At 40.0% G+C, this 18662-nt stretch overlaps 1 pseudogene across 1 annotated transcript in view; it reads right to left on the bottom strand.

The window, feature by feature from the left end:
• The window catches only part of LOC104072761, a 14223-nt pseudogene extending 5932 nt beyond the window's left edge, over positions 1-8291 (bottom strand). The window contains exons 1-6 of the transcript XR_683474.1: positions 8121-8291; positions 5778-5900; positions 2265-2337; positions 2031-2150; positions 1103-1245; positions 860-975 (exon numbers count right to left, since the gene is read on the bottom strand). The product of XR_683474.1 is annotated as a thioredoxin reductase 1, cytoplasmic-like (transcript). The remainder of the gene's footprint in view (positions 1-859; positions 976-1102; positions 1246-2030; positions 2151-2264; positions 2338-5777; positions 5901-8120) is intronic.
• Positions 8292-18662: the final 10371 nt, after the last annotated feature.

Here is an 18662-nt window from a genome sequence, read left to right as displayed (position 1 = left end):
ATTCCTGACTCTTCCACCTTAATGTTATTTTAAAGCACCACTTCACAGGCTATATTATCTGTTACCTTTAATTTCACTACTACTTATTAGAAGGGAAACATACAACATGTGTTTTGGTTTCACAGGGATTGTGCCAGTTATTTATTTCATTGCTGTAGGTTTGCAAGCCTGTAATTCCAACCTCTGTTTCTACATTAAGTAACTTAAAAGTCACTCTGATATGAAAACCTATTTCATCTGCATATCACATTTTTTTGTCAAAATTGTGCTAGAATTGCTTGGTCTTATCAACTAACCAGACATTTGAAACCAGTTTTCCCAAAAGTTGAATTAACTTCACTGAGTAGCTGGAAAAAAATTGGGTTGAGTTTCAAGACTGCCCCAATGCATGAAGATAGATACATTTCTACTGGCTTCACAACATCAACTGCTTTGCAACTCCCGCTTTCCTTGATATTTGAGCAGGGAGGTTTCTTCCAAGCAGACTGTGCTCTTCATTAGCAAAAAAACTTCAGTATGTCAACTGAAAGACCGTAGGGAATAGAGAGGAAGTGGGTGTACTGGTAAGTGGGGCAGAGCTGATGAATTAATTTTATGATGGACATGCACATGATTTACACTATTCTCGGTTACTGCTGTTATCAGTCAGAAACAGAACCATCCTAGCCAGCCACCCACAGTCCTGTGGTATCTAGTAGACACCAATGTTTTTAAAATCTGTCTGTAGCTATTCTCCTGTCCTTACTTCCCCCTAACAAAAAGTTACATAGGAAAGAAAACCAGCAACGAAGCAGCTCTGCTCACGCTTCACCACTTTCTCTTACACATGGTGAATGACTTCATATTCCTCCGTTTTTACCTGCTAATGCAGTATTCCTTGTCTCCAGGTATACCCAGGTAGCGTGGTCGTTCACCAGTGGCAATGAGAAATCTCTCAGCTGTGTACAGCTTCTCAACTCCTCTTTTATTTGTTGCCTGTAGACAAAGTATTAGTCCAAAGTTAGTATTTCGCAGTTCTACCAAGGGAAAAATTATTCTATCTGAAAAGCACCTCTATTCAGAAAGTACTATAGGAAGATGCAGCACACACAGCTAGGGATACCTTAACTGTGTGTGGCCCGACAAATTCTCCGTATGCATTCTCAAATGTGACTTTCTTCTCTCTCAGTGCAACCCGATAGCCCCAGTTCAGCGAACCAATGTAATTCTGAACAGATTCTGTCATAGTCATCCAGTTGTGTTTGACTGTTAGAAACAAAAGAGAAAGGTTCATCTTTCAGTCTGTGAGTTCTTCTCTTTCCATAGCGAACCTTGTATTCTCAGACAGAATTTTTCATGACCCAGTCATCTTTGTCTTATTCCTTTTTTATTCCAGGGTAACTCTACTGAAATTCAAAGAATTACATCAGCGTAGACAACATGAGAGGTCACAGTGGAACAGATATGATTTAAAATTTAGACTTACTGCATCATCAATAGTTTTCTATTGACACGTGCTGTGAGCAGGTGACACTGCTCGACAAATGAAGACTATGCATCTCTGAGAGGGGCCTCTGCATGTTTCCCACCGCAGGATTACACCCTAAATAAATCCCAATCCTATAACCATGCACATTAGAGCTAATATAAAGCAAAATTTGTCTTCTTACGTAGTAGTGACAGAGACTGAGGGAAAGGAATCCTTGCCTGCAAGTATGAGGAAGTTTCTAACAGGGGACATTCTGGGGTATTCCCTTAGACGTTGTGTTACATTCAGATATGGAGTAGTACCTTATTGCTTTTATTCACACAGCAATCTTATCAAATACTAACATGATCAGAAGTTATTAATAAACAGATCAAACACTGCAAGGCAATAAGCCCCATGGCTTTAGACTTGAAAAGCGCTTAAGTTTATGTGTAATCTCTCTGAAGTTGCCTCACATTGTTGAAGCCAGCACATGCTTAAGTGCAACAAGCACTTGCTTGTGAAAAGAACCTCTGGATTTTCAGCACAAATGACAAAACTGAAAAAAAGTGTTCTCCTTTACCTTCTTCCATAAACTGCCATCCAAATTTGCGTGAATCTTGCAAGGCTTGTCCCAGTAAAGCTGCCTGGTGCATCAATTTTTTAGGTATACAGCCCACATTTACACATGTTCCTCCAAGACCTGAGAGAAAGGAACAGAATGTGTTTTTCACATCAGTGTGGCTGATCTCAAAGGAGCATCAGAGTCTCTGAGTAAAGCTCCTTTATAACAGGTTTGCAACGAAGAGAAATTTACCCCATGAATTTCCCAGAGGCGTAGGCATGACAAAGTCCAGCACCATCACTTTCTTTTCATATTTGGCAGCCTCCTGCAAAACGAATTAAATAAGACACGTATCTAAATATTAGAGGTTAAATTTGGAGTAGATGATAACATCATGCATTGCTGAAAAGCTTTGTGACTTTTAATTAAGTAATAATGAATGATTTGCAAGGGAACAGCCAGACAGTCATTCATCTTCTGAATTAATCTGTGCACTCAGTAGGAAAAAAAGATAAAAGGAAAAGAATATGCATTCATCCTGCTACACAACAGCACGGCACCAGTTGATACACAGAAGACTCTGGGAGTCAAATCTTCTCTTCTCTCCTCCATCCCGTCAGTTTGTTCACACTATTTCCCAACATGCCATTTACTTTTAACATATTTAACAAATTCTTCATTAATCCAGTTTTCACTTCAAAGATGGTTTCTCAAACATTTGTTTGAAACCACATCACACAATGACATAAACAGTCATGTGACCAAGCATCACAACTGCGCTTATCCAACCTTTTTTCTTGTAGTAGAAGGGAACACTCAATTTTGAGTACAATCTGTAGTTGTCAGGATCAGCTCTTGCTCTTCAAGCTAGTCAACCTGCGGCAAGATGACTTTACTGTCAGGATGTGCAGATGTCATCCAGAGTAGAAAAGTGATGGTTTATTTCATGATATTTCCCCCGAGCAGTTTCATTAGCAAATCTACAATCAATGTGTGAAAATGATACTGAGAACTGGAATTTCTACACTGATTCCATTGTTCCCTTTGTGCTTTTTAAGAAAAAGGCAAAAATCGACGGCGATAACTGGTACCAAAGAAAAACACTTAAGTAAGCATTACATAGCTGAGAAACAACAACGACAGATTCCCCCATGAGATGCAGCAAAATAACTTTGATACTTGGAGTAACCACAACTGTGCTGCATCACGTGATGAGTTCTTAGCTATGTAAGCAATAATAACTATAGGAACAGGGTATCACCCTAAGGCCTTGGGTTTGGTTTGGGAGGAGCTGGACAGCCTTCAGCACTGTGTTACCAGTAATACTTGTTAATCAAAATAGTTGACAAACAGAATTTCAATTTTAAATGTGTCATACTTCATGCAAAATACAAATCATATTTCAAACAACGCAGGCTGTAGACACCTTTGGAAAATACTAATGTACTGGATTTTTGCTTCCAATAAAGGTCAAGGTTGGCCAAGAAGTTAATTTCTATCCATTAGTAGCACCTCTGAGAAAGTTCCTCAGAAAGGTGCTTAGGGCCTGAGATGCGTTATTAATGCTCCTTTTTAATGACAACTCTTATACACAGCTCAAAAGAGCTTTACTAGTGTTAGCTAACTAGAATGCATGGATTCCCAAGCTTACACTCAGCTATACACTCACATAATACAGCACAGCATTGTGTCGCCACCTCGGTAGAGATCACAGATATAACCACTTCTGCAGAGTGATATGCCCACAGCAACAAAACCTGCCCCGCAGGCTTTCAAATCTTACTGGGTTCACTGCAGTGCTGCATGAACACAACAAGGTTGCTTAGGGCTGGAGCTGTTCCATGTGAGCTGATAGTAGTGGCCTGGCACTTTGGTCTGGGTCTGCAGTTGGGTTGCTCAGGGTCCACTTGGCAGCGTTTGCACTCACCGTGGAGACATGCCTCCAAAATAACAAGCTCTGAGCACAATATAGAGAGGAAAAGGAGGACAGGCACACAAAGTGCATGTGTCATAGCGAAAAGCATGCATTTAATCAACCTAGTTAAACTGCTGCAAACCTGAGTGTAGATATCTGGAACTTGGTATAAGAGCTGTGTAGGTTTTTTTTTTTCTTTTTGTTTTGTTTTGCCTTTTAAAGCACTGTTTGTTAATTCACTAAAAAAAATTGAACAATCTAAGTATAAGTAAGAAGTTTACCCGTGTGAAACAGTTTCACTTCAACTTCATGAAACTGATTTGAAATACACATATTACTACTGATAGTGATGTTGACTTTATTGATCTACCATCTTCTGATCTACTCTAGAATCAATTGAGAACACTAAGAAGCAATATACCTTATACACTGAATTGAAGGAATAAGGCAATTTATCTTCCTAGACACGCACCTTTTCTGTCCCACAGCTGAAAAATGATGCAATAAACATCACTGCTGTAGCTTATGTATATGTGTAGCTTATGTACCTAGCATATGTATACAACAAAGCAGAGCAGCCTTCTTATGGAAATTTCAACAGATGGCTTTTTATTACTGCGAACTGTTTTTGCATTACTGCAAGCTCCCTTTTACTCTTGTTACTCTCTTCTGTCCTAAAACATCCCCATCCTCTGAAAACCAGTGTCTGCTTCTCTTTGCGGATTCTCAGAATTTTTATAGATCTTATCTTATCTTCCATCCTATGCCATGACAATAGTGCCCCTATCTACGGGAAAGCAGTAAACTACTGAAATAGATTATGGACATACGGCACATTACAATCCACCACTCAGCACTGCACTCTTCCATTATAACAGAAGTTATTCTAAGGAGGCAAGGTTTAGTGTGAATCCAATGCTATGCTGAAATATTTTCTCCTCATTTTCTTTCACTCCTCAGTGGCCTCCTTCACTTCTCGAGAACAAAAGAAATGCTTCCTGTCTGGAGGAATAATCCAGCTCCTGGTCTTGAGCAACGAAATAGTTTTATTTCTAGGAATGCTCAATTCACTTCTAAATAGTTAATTCTACCACAGCAAGAAGAGGCAAAATGTGCCTAACTACTGATGAAAAGGAGAGTTACTGACTTACATTAAATTTCAGCAAGTTTCAAATATTTGGGAAAATGACAACTCTAAGAGCTGGTATATTCTGCACCACTGTGGATTCTTTTAATTAATTCTAGATATGCTTCTAAAAGCAATATCCTAATAAAAAATCATAAATTATTTGGCTACAGGCAGGAAGTACCAGACCCTAGAAACGAAGGGTGAGATCCTAATTCTGCTTAAGTATAAGCAAAATCTCCATTTATGCAACTATATTAAGCTCACAAATACAACACCTCCCCCATTGTCAAGAATTAAAACAAAATATGCCACTATTTCTGAATAGATATTACTTTCAGATAAAACTAGAAATCTCTCGATGTCAATTTTTAATAGCTTTAAAAACTTTTTCAATTACAAGTTGAATTTTAATTCAACTACTGATAAACACTGTTGAGATATCTACCTGCTGTTTTCCAACAGCATCATCTCCCATTAGTGGGCATACAGAGGAACCAAGTTTCATTCTGTTAAGAAGTATATCATGACATTTTTATGTTTTTCTTCTTCAGAACGTAAGGAAAAGAATATTGTATAACTGGGGCTAACCTCAAAAGAAATCCCACTGATCAGGCAGAAATGTTATGCCCCTACAGTATTAAAGAGAACCGGATCCAAGACGTTGAGGATGTCACCCACCTACTTACAAAGAAAGTATAAATCTGTATTTTCTCTCTCATACCTTGGCAGCTGCGAGACCACCTGAGCCCCCACCAATGACAATGAGATCAAAGTCGTAGGAATGCGGAACTGGCGTATGCCCGTTCATTTCCAGCAGTTTCTGAGGGTTGTCTTCCTTATGTGCCTGAACAGAGAAAATGAAAAGGACTAGAGAACATTGAAACATTACCCATAGTGCTCAAAAATTAGTATTTTCAGTAGCAAAAATCGTGAAAAGGAAACGTAAGTGCATCTGGATTTTCTGAGCTCTGCTTTTAACTAGCTTTTTAAAATTTCATCTTCTTAATCCATCCCTGAATAACTCAGTACCTATTAGATACTGAACTATGAATCTTCTTGTTTTTTGGAGCCCTGGGTTTCCTTGCAGAGCTTAGTTTTCCACATCAACACCACTCCAGTGCCTCCTCATACTGTGTACTCCAGGATGAGATACATAACTGCTGACACAGGTTTCCATTAATTTCTTTTATTCTTTTCATCTGCCCTGGACTTTCCTAATTAGTGTTTTTCCCCTTCTCCTGAATATATTAGTAGGAAAATGCAACAACCATATACAACATTGTAAAAATCTGCAATTACGAGCCTTACCAACTGAATGAACAGAACTGAACGAGGAAAACAATTTCTGAAAACTACATTTTTGTAGCATGCCTGTGTTTATTTCTGCTTTGGTTTAGCATTGTAACTAACTTTGGAGTCAAATGGGTCAAGTGTGATCACTAAGTTTCACGAGAGATTCAGAGTTTTTTGATGAGATGACTACTACCACATAAAAACCACCCTTAAATCCTAAAATGCATTTTGATAGCTGTATGCCACAAAGAACATTGCCTTGTCTTCATATACTCTTTCTAAAATGAGCCTTTGTACTTAATTTGCGAAGCTCCAATTCATCAGCGTTTCAGACCTTCAAGCCTTTGGAGTTGCTGGCAACAAGATCTGGAGTCAGTGAACATCAGACTCCTCAGCTGATATAAAATCAGTGAGTATCAACTAAAGTCAAGATAAAACTTCTAAGACTAAAAAAGTAAATAAAGAAACCCATACTTAGACACTTTACAAATCTGCTTGCTTTTATTCAAGTGTTTCTACCTGCCTAACTAGGCGGTCGATTCAGTACTACCGGTATAGTCATGGTAAATAAAAGGAAAGGAAAAAAGCCAAAGAAGTTTCCCCTCTCTTTTCATCTTAATTTTGTTTTGCATTAAGCAGCCCTTTGTGCTCAAACCATTCTACTGTCGCCTTCCTCTGGGGTTAGATTATTCCCTTTCCGTAAGTATAACTGTGTCTACCCTAGCGACTGCTGCTAGTGCAGCCATATCACTGACAAAAATCCCCTATCCCTCCAGCAAATTACACAGCAATGTCAGCAGAAATTCAGACTGTGCATCTGCCTGTAGAAAGTTACATTTCAGTAGTCTTTCATAACCCTGGGTAGCATGTTAACAGTAGAAACAAAACCTAGAGAACACCCGTGGCTGTTGCGAAGACATCCAAAAATACCACATCTTCCTTCCTCTTCTTTTCCCACTCTGCCATCCCAATTTATAACCCTGTCACTAAATCTAGTTTGCGCTTAGTTCCCCTTTTTTCTATTTTTCTAACATGGCCATTGGCCAGGCTCAAACTTCCTACTGTAATCAGAGTAAGTGCGAAAAAGGAGCATGTATTGTATTATGGTATGCAGTTTCACTTTATTCATATTCAGGGACATAAAACGGAGAAAGTGCGCCATTCTTTTCCAAAGCACACCTTCTTGTTTGCTCAGTGGCAGGATGGTGCAAAGCTTAAAGGCAGATTCAGACTAACTCCCACACAGTCATCAGACCCAACCACCAAGAACGGTATCTCTCTGATGCATATAGAGCATAAAGAAACCACAATACCTACTCAGGAAATTTGTTTAGCTCACTACTTATATCATGCTACTTTTTTTTTTTCTTTTAAGAAAAATGATTTATATTTTCACATGTGGATTTAGAAACTTCAGCTTTTATTCCATCAATGGTTTCCTACTGTTTGGTTCATTTTTTGTCAGTTCTTCACAATCATTCTTCATGAAACACATTAAAAGTTTAGATCAGACAAAGTAGATTACAACCTTCCCCTCTAAAACCATCTCCTGGAACCCCACTCCAAAGCAGCCAGGATCTTGTCAAGCTCTGCTTCCCATTTACCAAGGGAACTTGTTCATGACCATGAATCAGGACTGTGATCCCATCCAGAGAACAGATCTCCTTCAGTCTTCTCCCAAGAACTACAATTTTTAAAAGAAAGGCTACATTCTTACCACTTTTTCAATGTCAAAACTAAATTATAGAGTTTCAAATGTATCTCCCCCTACCTTTAAAGTTTTCTCATGATCTCCTATTTGTTTCTCCTGTACAAAACCAACTGGCTGTGAAGTTTCTGCCGTTACTTCGCACTGCCCTTCTTGCAGCTTCTGTGCTCCCTCTGTGAAATAAAGGATAAATTAACGTAGTATCTGGAGAGCCCTCCTTTATGAAGGCTGCGCTCCTCAAGCGAAATTGTCTGGGGGAGTGACCTGGTGGCTTCACCGCTTCCTCATCAGCGCCATGCCTGCCTCAGGGGAGCATTTCCTGAGGCGACTGATGAGTCATTTGCAACGTCAGGATGACTTGCTGTTTTTTTCTTTTTAATAAAATCCCATACGAGAGTTGGCTGGGATTTCAGGACTTTTTGCCAATCTAACAATACGCTTGGAACAAAGCAAGGAAATAAGATTTGCTGTGGCTAAGCCTGAAACTTCAGTCTTAAAGGAAAATGATGATTTTTACCTTTCTTGCCCAGAAAGTGATTTTCTTATGCTGATGTGCTGTCATTTTTTTCAGTCTCGTACTTTTTAAACTGAATCAAAAGTTTTTATTTTTCTCCTGCAATTAGTTCCCTGGAAACTTCTTTCGGTTCAATTTATTGATATAATTGTTTTTTCCAGGCAACTCTCCCCCTGCAAGTAATTTCTGCCATATGGTATTGTTCATACTATGAAATCCTCTAAATAAATGTATTCAAAAGTCTGGAAAAGATCTGTTTGCCCACTAGTCATAACTGACTTTATATATATATTGGAGATACATATACCTCCAATAGAAAAGGTTAAGCATATTAGTGGAAAGGAAAAAATTAACATCTTTACACGTGGTGATACTTTATTTGATATGGCATGGAAAAAGAAGAAAATCTAATACTTGATTGGAATACATTATCAGATCTGCCTTCCTCCACATAACTCTGAGTTACGTTAAGCTTAATTTCCAATAAATGGGTCAGTACAAACTTGTTTGTACTTAATCACACACATACTTTGCACTGCACAACCAGCATTAATTAGCAAACTCTGACACGTGCACATACTTAGACAAACAGCCATACTGAATGCATATACATTCCTTGGGCACTGAGCCCACAAATCTGCAGAGCATTCACACACACATGCACAGAAATGCAAAAAAGTAGACACTGAAAATTGGTCTGCAATCTTGTCGTCTTGGTTTTCTTCTCCGAAACTTGGTGATAAAATTCCTTTATCTCACAAAGGTATTGGGAGGAGTACTTTGCTGATGTTGGTAAAGGGGTTTAAAGATGAGAATCATCATGTAATAGTTAATAGTAATATTAGTAATGGGTAACACTTGGCCTAGTCTCGCTTGGGGAAAGAATGCAGGAATTCATCTGTGTGTATACACACGCACCTGGGATAAGCAAGAACACAGGTTTTGAACAGTGGTCACAATCTGCACAAAGGAGAAATTTTTCTTCAATATATTATCAAAGCTACAGTCCTGTGGGTACCTGAGGCAACTAAAGCCTTATATTTTATTCCTATAACGAGTTTGGACAACCTCGGGAATGTTCACGTAAAACTGTATCTTCAATGAGATAAAAATCTAGTCATTAGACAACACAGGCATTTATATAAACATCTCTAATTATTTTCAGGTAGATTTGTGCTAGAGGTGCCTAGTTTTAGCAATAACCCCAAACCCCAAAGGCAACTATAACCTCTGGCAGAGACTTGAAAGAGCCTGCATGCAGGCTGCTGCTGCTGCTGCTGCTGCTAGGGGCCTCTCCCTCGTTGGTTCGGGCAACCTGCCACAGGCAGAATGACAAAGCAAAAAATGCTCTGCGCGTCACGTGCTTGCTCTCCGTAAAATTCCATCCATTAACGGCAATTACAATAACCCACGGTCCTGGTGAATCGATACTTTCAATCAGCAGATACCTTCCTGCCGAGCGAGACTGCTAAGGAGAACCTGGACCACAGAGCCGCTCTGGATAGTCCTCAGAGATGTAGCGGTGAGGACTACTCTCTTCGCCCGTAAGCATCAGCATTACTTCACCAAGTCTGTAGCAACTCACAGCCATTGCAGGAAGATCCAGTGAGGCTCCTACCCTACACTATCACTGTCTTTGGTTTTTGTTAGTCCCAATCTAGAAAATGGTGGCTGTTGAGCGCTACCTCCCCCACGACCTCCCAAGTGCTCCTTCACATGGGATGAAGCAGTCTAACAAATCACTACTATGAAAAGGGACAAACCTACTCTCTTCCACCACACTGTTTTTTTCTTCTTGCTGACAAAACACCCTCTCTACTTGGCACCAGCTCTGGCAGCCAACAGACCCTTACATGAGCTAAATCAACTCACTAACCTAGCTGAAAACTAGCACGGAAGAAGGAAAAATGAGGACAGTTTCCCACCAGCCTAACAAGTTCAGCCAGCTCAGGGAAGGATCCCATGAGCACCGCACCCGGTGCCAGGCAGAAGGCATATCCATGCACACCAGGGTGAAGGAAGAGGAGGCAGCAACATTCCTCTCCCTGGTGGCAGCAAAACTGCTGTATTTGCTCAGCAGCTTATTAAACCAGCCAACCCCCCATCTTTTTAGCATTTACCTGAATCCATTTCTGAAGCAGATTACACTAAGCCTCACTGCCATTTCTTGAGCAGAGCAAAAAAAACCAAAAACCAAACAGTGAAACAAATATGGTGTTTTAAATCTACACCTTTCTTGACTGGGAGTGAGCTTCCTCATGAACCAAAGTCCTCCCTGGTACCGAGGCCTCTGAACTTTCGACTGTCGGTTGTGTAACTTCTGGCGGGGGTGAAAAAAGGCACGATTGGTTTCAGAATGCCTTGACAAGGCAGGAATGTGACCAGCCCAACACAACAGCCCGGATCAGCTTCGTGAGCAGAACTGCTCCAGGGTAAGAATCACCTTACTCTGCAAAAGCATCCACCCAGGATCCAACGGGCTGCTGAGGCAAGACATGGGGACCCGCGGAAAGCACCTGCCCTTCAACTACTCGCCATGAAGATCTGTAAGTGGCACTTCAAGGCAAAGGTCTTCGCTGATTTACCTAGATTTTCTGTATCACACTGCAGGATGTTATCAACAAGAATGAACTTCACATTTTTGACAAACAATGTAATTAAAAAATAGCTGTCTCTTCTCCAGTAGTTCAGAAGATGCCTCTGATTTTGTAATGGTTATGAACAATCATGTGACTTGCTTTACAGCCTTATCTTCAGGCATCTGAGAAGTAAAGGCTATTTCATATGATGATAAACATTTACCTTACACTCAAGTTACCTTTTTTGGTGGAGAAAGTTTCAGCTATTCCTTCTCCCACTTTTGCTCATTTCTGCCCTTTCAACACAGGTCACTACCTCCTCCGTTGCGTAAACTCAAACATTTGGAAGTGATAGTAACAGAGCCATTATACCATCCAGATTACGACAAGAGAAGAAATCCAAGCCTTTAACATACACGCCTCCAGCCTGGATCATATCACAGATCCACGCCGAGAGGCTGCCTTGCTATCAGCTGAACTGACTAGACTGCGAAGGAATGGAAACCTCGGGCAGGATGCAGAGAAAGTGCCTTTGCCGCTAGAAGAATCCCAACGCACCCGCACTTCCCAGAGAGCCAGGATCAGTGGGTGGGAAATTAAAAAATACTGCTTAGAAACTGTACTTTGATGAGTGGATATGAGTTAGACCTTCAACCTACCTCACACACTTTATTTTCTTACTATGACAGAGCCTTACAGCTAATCAAGAGAAGCAACAGAGCTGGCTGTTGTAGATGTGTCGGGGCTTGCTTAGATAAGGGCTGCATGAGCTGTCCTCTAGTGATCCTGGCCAAGGTACCTTTGACAGGATAAACTAGCACAGCCCTGTGGCTATTCTCTTTCTTTCCAAGTGCTGATTCAGCACTTGGCTGCCCTGTCAGAGGAAGTATAAAGATAGCTTAGAGGTACATTTGCCTCCCCACCTGAACTCTGCCAAAGTCTGAACCCATAACAAGTCAGTAATGTTAAGACAGGCCAACCCAACGTTATTTACTCACACTCAATTCAGTGCTCACTGACAAGCACTGTTAATCAAGAGTGAACCACTGATGTCCCATGAATGCTACTTCTGAAGGCTGGTATATGAATCCTGCTGTCTACACTCAGGACCAAGATACACGTTACAACCAATTACACGTACCTCTAGCCTTCTATCTGAAATGAGCTACTTGCCCTTAACTATGTGTAAAGCACTATCTGTGATCACTGCACAGAAATTATATAGCTAGAGTAAAATCTTTACTTTCCCTCCTAAGTGTCAAATATTAAGAAAACAAAACCCAGAAGGTGAAAAAACCCTACCTCAGAGCATCTTTTGCACCTACTTATATATGCAGAAGCTTGCGATAGTTGTATGTACTCCCTATGGTTTGTAATTTCAGCCTGCAAGGAAAAAGTTCCATGGTGCGTGAAACAAAGAAAAACACTTCACCAATACCACAAAAACATGCATCTTTCCCAGGGCTAAAGGCTGTTTTTTCTCAAAGAATCTCACTGTCTGCGTATGCAAGCACTGAGGAAGAAGTTCAGAGAGACTGAGCTATGCACTCAGCCCTTAAGACTGCTTGCTCGCTTATCTGTCTGGTGCAGTTCAAGTGAAAAACAAAGAACTTCTGGGCATTTGAATAGCTCCTTCACCTGCAGAGTGTACAAACATTAACAGGTAAGACTGAACAGTGAAATCACTTTGATCCTTTTCTCCCTGGATCACAGGTCTGTTTTCTTACCTGCTGGCTTCCCACATGTGCAGTCTTCATGTAGCACAAAGAAAGTATCATATGCATAAATGCAGAAAATAGCTTTGATGATCCTCTGGTTCTGCCAGTGACTTGCTTGACATATTGCTGAAATGTCCAAAAGGTGTTTGAAAGTGTTTTAAATGATTGTGATAGGAAGCATCCCATCACAAAGCAGATGCACAGGTTTTCTTGGCTTTACGCTCTCTCCATGTCTGACCAAGAAGCCCTTAAAACCACTGGTGAGAGTTACTTCATTAAGTTATTGTATTTTTCTTAGCAATCCCTGTTGATATAAACGAGAGCTGATCCAACGAGAGCTGAGCCCTAACTTCGCTAAGAGACTGGTTGGGTAATCTGGCTCACTGATGTCCTTTTCTACACTCATTTCCCTAAGCCTACCGAATTCATGAACAAATGCGAACAGGGTGTTTCATACGAAGTTTGATTCTGACTCGCTCTCAAATTCAAAAACCACCAAGCTTCAAGACTGACAAGTAAAAGAATAAAGTGCATTTTCCTACGAAATCAGAAGTTTTCTGAACTGTGTTATCGCTTATATTTTTTCAGTGTGTTTCTGCGAAGTGCTTTAGTTTTCATTGTATTCTTGTTAATCTGCTTTTCATATCTAAGAGCTTAAGACTTCTTCCATTTAAATAAAGCACAGCTGGAAGGGCACTGACATCAAGACATAATGTGGAATAACTCTGCACTTAGTTGAAACAGGGTACATGAACAGAAACTGGGGGGCTCTACTTTGGCACAGATTTCTGTTAACAGAGTCCTGGCCTGTAGTCTGCAGTGTTACTCCAAAACATCCGTCTCCTTCATGAAAACATAAAATCTTTTTTACCACAACTATTTGAGTATAAAAGGCATTTAAAAGCATTTTCATAAGTTGCAAAACATGTAGATACAAATTTTCTTCTGCGAACTTTTCAACCTAAGTGTTAAGTTCTCTAAGCCAGAGGAGAAAAAGCCTCATCATTCTCAGTAAATCAAATGCAGTTAACATATGAAAAAGGCAGAAAATGACAGAAAGCTTCACAGCGCTGTCTTCTCAAAGGACAATAAAAATCTACTGAGAACTTTTAATCTAGCCTCTACATAGCAGGGCAGGAATTACAAAACCAAGACAAGCCAAAGAAGAAATACTGACGGAGGAATGATGAATGCCAGATCAAACGAAAGACAAACTTCCAAGTGACATTTATCTGAGGGCCTCATTCAAAGCCCTTTATACCCAATGGAATAGCTCCCACCCAAACAAAGGCCTTAAGTGACAAAATTCGCCCCTTTCAGCTCAATTTTCTAATGAACATCTGGGGACTGACTCAGCAACATCCTCCAATCTGCTTTTCACTCAAAATGGGTCAGCACTGTGTTTTGAAGGCTGCAATCTACCACCTTTGCATCCAAGAAGAATGAGAAGAGTTGCTAACACAGGGCAAGAAGCTCAACACTAAAATACCTCCTTCTCAGCCTCTACACAACCAGGCACTCAAGCTCATAATCTTGATAGTCTGCAAAAGGGGTTCTGAAATTGCCTCAGTTCCTAGTTCCTAGCAAAAGAAGTAATTCCTACTTCCAGGCATTTATTTTCCTTTTGCTCTTCTAAGTACCATGCAGCTACCATAAAAGTCCAACCATAATATGAAAAAGTATTTTACTGATTTCAACAGGGACATCATTGTACTCCTTGGCTTGTTATGAAAAGTCCTACAAGACATGTTTCTGCCATAATAATTATGGAACTTGAAACCCCACTGCAACAAGACCCAGGCTTTCGCGCAGACTTTCCTAGTAGTGCTCTCACCACCAAAGTCCTTAGCAGTATCAGGCAATTGGTACCTGCCCTAGAAAGTCTTCAGCCTTTACTCTTTTCTTATGCAATTGTTTACAGTAAACCATACAGGAATTAGCCAGGTTGCTCTAATTAGCACTAATAGGGATGTTTTCTGTGAGCGTAACATCACATGCTGACCTCAAATATTTCTAGAATATTTCTCTTCCTCAGTAAAAAGGCAGGTAATGCTAAATTAATTAGGTATCTTTGACCACTTCCATCTTCCATTTTATTTCATTGTGAACTAAATTAACTAGGTTATGAAAAACTTAATATAAAGCTTCTCTGCCTCTGGAACTGTAGCAAAAGCTGTAACATCTCATATAAAGATTTATATGCAATCTTTATGGAAAACAATCTTACAATCTACAATTTTAACATGGATTTTTGTCTATTCCCTTCAAAAGTCACTATTGCTTTTGGATTTACTCATATTAGTATAATGCTTTGTCTAATCCAAATCAAAAGAAAGGAAGCTGGTTTCTGGTGTGACTACCTGTAAGTGTATCATGCTCACAGTGCCATCCATACTGGCTCACACTTCATTTGGGATGACCTGAAAGAGCTGAGCTTCCTGATTTTTTTTCTTGAAATTCCTGCAGCCAACACAAACCTGTGGCTCCCACAAACTGTGGGATTAATATTCTCATGCTACTTTATTTTTTTCCGGTCAGTAAATAAACAACTGTCTGACAAGAGGAGGAAGTACCACCAGCCACACCTGAACAAGTGTGGCACCTGAGGCACAGAGAGGTGGAAGAGTACTCAGCAGGGCTGGAACAGGATCTCCTGGTGCTGGTGCCATTCATTAGCCCCTACTGCCATCCGCCATGCCTTTATTGTCTCTACCACAACTAAAGCCATTTATTCATTCCCATACGTCTCTTTGTAATCAGGGTTGCATCTGAGTCACAGAGAACATAAAAAACCGGTGGAAAACAGCTCTCACACAATCAGGTTTTTTGTCAAACAAGCCAGTATTAAAAGTGAACATGTTTAAAGGAAAACAAGCTTTCTGCAGGCGATCTCCCAGAATGGGCATGAAGTTTAATGCAGGTACTGCACCGTGGAAAGTACTTGGGTACTTGGCTCAGAAGCCTGTGATTTTTTTTTTACCACAAGCAGGGCTTTTTTAAGAGGAGGGGAAGAACCCCCTTATTTTAGTCCACAGTAATCAAAGTTTCTTGTCTTTGAAAAAGAAAAGGACTTGGGTGGAACAATTTAATCCTGCTTGTAGCAGCCCAGCAAACAATGACATAGCATTTCTATGAGGTGAGCGAAGCAGGATAACCTAACAGGTCACTGCCCTCCAAAACTGCCTTGCCACCTAAGTGATACGACAAACCAATTTGATGCATACAGGTTCTGACAAAGGTCTATCTGGAAACGGTTGTGAAAGATGGGTGGAAAACAGTAAATACGTTACACTTTTGTGAGCTAGAATTACAGAGACGTGCTTGCTTTGTGTCAGGCTGTGCAAACAGTGGAGGAGTTAAGGAAGTCAAGAGCTTCCTTCCCACCACACTGGGGATGCAACGCCAGGACACAGGCAAGGTGACCGTGCCAAACAACACTTTCTTCTCGGAGCAGCTGACTCAACAAGTAAAACAGGCAAGTTTGCTAGAATAGAGGATTAAATGAGATGATATCTCAGTTCACTACGTAGAATGAGTTCATTAGCAGATTCTTAAAAAAAGCTTAGGACTAGACTAAGCTACTATTATTTTCCATGGAAACAGAAGTATTTACATACTTTACTTACTTCCTCCCTTATACAAATAAAAGTACTAAGTCAGATAGCGTTGTAACAGCCAAAATTTATGGGGGGTCACACAGTTCCACAGGGTTTGCCGTAGATTAGTCCGACTACATAGTCAACAGTGCAAGGCACAGACAGCACATACAGGAAAGGCAATACGCTAAGGAAAGCAACAGCTGTGACCTTTTTGAAAGAAAAATAGAGGGTAAAACCAAGCTGAAGAGGAGGAAAAAGAGATGGTATCATATATAGCTTGGCAAGTTAGAGGATGGCTCTGTGACGAAGACCTACAATGTAACACCACATTCAAAAAAGGAATTAACGGAAAAGTATGGACAAGGAAAAAACCTGAACGAGCACTGAAAAAGAATTTCACAGGAAATACATGAGTCAAGATGCTACAGACTGGAAGGCAGCTGCATTACAACAGGCAGATATAAAAAAACAGATATCAAAAACAGAGGAGGCATCAAAGATAAAACTTTCTCAGGAGATAGCAGTGGTGAAGTGCACTCACTTTAAACCAGCAGAAAAAGGAGAGTAAGTTATCAATTCAGCATACTGAATAAGCCGAAGTGCATGATTTTATCTGGTATTTGTTTTGTTTTCTGCAAGTACAACCAAAAAGATAGCAAGACACCCTACCAAAGGATGTCCAAGATGGGCTTAATGGAGGAACAACCTTCAGACAGGAACAAGCGGTGAAGTTTTATCTCCAAGGAAGTCTTGAAAATAGAGAAACCATAACAGTGGACTGGAAAAAAGGGGACCGGTATCATACATTGTGAGGGCCAAGAACTGTTCCTGTTCACAGCAGAAGTCAAGGGGATGCCATAACTGTAAACAAGGGTAGAGGAAGAACATGGGCAACCATGACGCCACCTCCAGGAGTCGAGTCCACTCTACTCTTCTCCACAAAGAGTGCTATGACACATCTGTTATTATTACACCTGAGCAGTTCACATGTAAATTATATGGTCAAAACATTTGCAGGAAATACTGCAAAAATAAAAATATTTGGGGCCTCATTACTCACACACTCACCACACGTAAATGTCAACGCAACTTAATCACCATCAGTGTTTGTACTCCAGCACAGAACTAGGACCACCAAAGTGGATCCCCTGTTATTCTATCTCACAGTTATGCTGTATTCAGAGGCTTTCATATTAGCACTAAAAATGAGGAACAATGATTTTAACAATACTTTGTTAATTCACTTTGTTGAATCCAACCCAAATTTCATTCCAAGTCTATTATAACTTTCCAGGTCCACCAGTGACTGTGTGCCGTGCCCTGAGTGCCCAGTCCTGAAAGGAGCTGAGCAACTTCAACTTACATGAAAGCCAAACTGAACTGAAAATATAGCTGCTCATAAAATTCATCTAGCATGAGGATCTGGGGGAAAAAAGCAGCACTCTACCAAGGCAGAATCCCACAGAAACAAACAATATGTTTTATAAAGCAAAAGCTGCAACCCAGGCTATCTTAATTCTGAGATGCGTAAGTTTAGCCCCTTATTGTGTAGCTTTGATTTTTCTCATTAATGCTTTTTCCACTAAAATGCATGTTTATAATACAGAAAACTAAAATAGTGCGGAGATAAATTAACAAAAAGTCAGGAAAAGCATTATCTTCTGAGTTATTTCCAATTTTCATACCTTTACACCCACAAAATGTCATAAATACTGCATATGCAAAATGCAGTTGGTGAAGTAAACTGAATGCTATTTGAAGATTGTAGGATAAACTTTTTGAAAGCACAAGCTAAGGACAAGAGAATGTCTTTCATAGATATGTTATGCAAAATATATATAAACACTTTATCTTAACATTTTTACTTTTTCCTGTGCTAGTCATCATTTTCCTTGCCAGTTTTGCTCATTACCAGCTTGCTACTCTTTGCTTTTTTAAACATCCTTTCAGATCTTAGAGTGAATTAATAACTCTGAATTTATTATTCCCATTGACAAAATGATGGAAGGGCGGGAATAGATCCAGAAAGTAATTAAGAAATTCTGACAGCTAGGAATGGCCCAATTTCTTCCTCCTATTACACACAGAAGTTTAAATACGCCTTGTCCAAGAGATGTATGTAGATATTAAAAAAAAAAAACAACCCCAAATTAAAAAAACCCCAAAACTACTGCCTGGCATGACTAACTAAGGAA

The sequence above is a fragment of the Fulmarus glacialis genome, unplaced genomic scaffold, assembly GCF_000690835.1.
Source record: "Fulmarus glacialis isolate BGI_N327 unplaced genomic scaffold, ASM69083v1 scaffold43242, whole genome shotgun sequence".
NCBI lineage: Eukaryota > Metazoa > Chordata > Aves > Procellariiformes > Procellariidae > Fulmarus > Fulmarus glacialis.
Note: the sequence above shows the minus strand (reverse complement) of the source record. Positions and strands in the feature narration are given on the sequence as shown.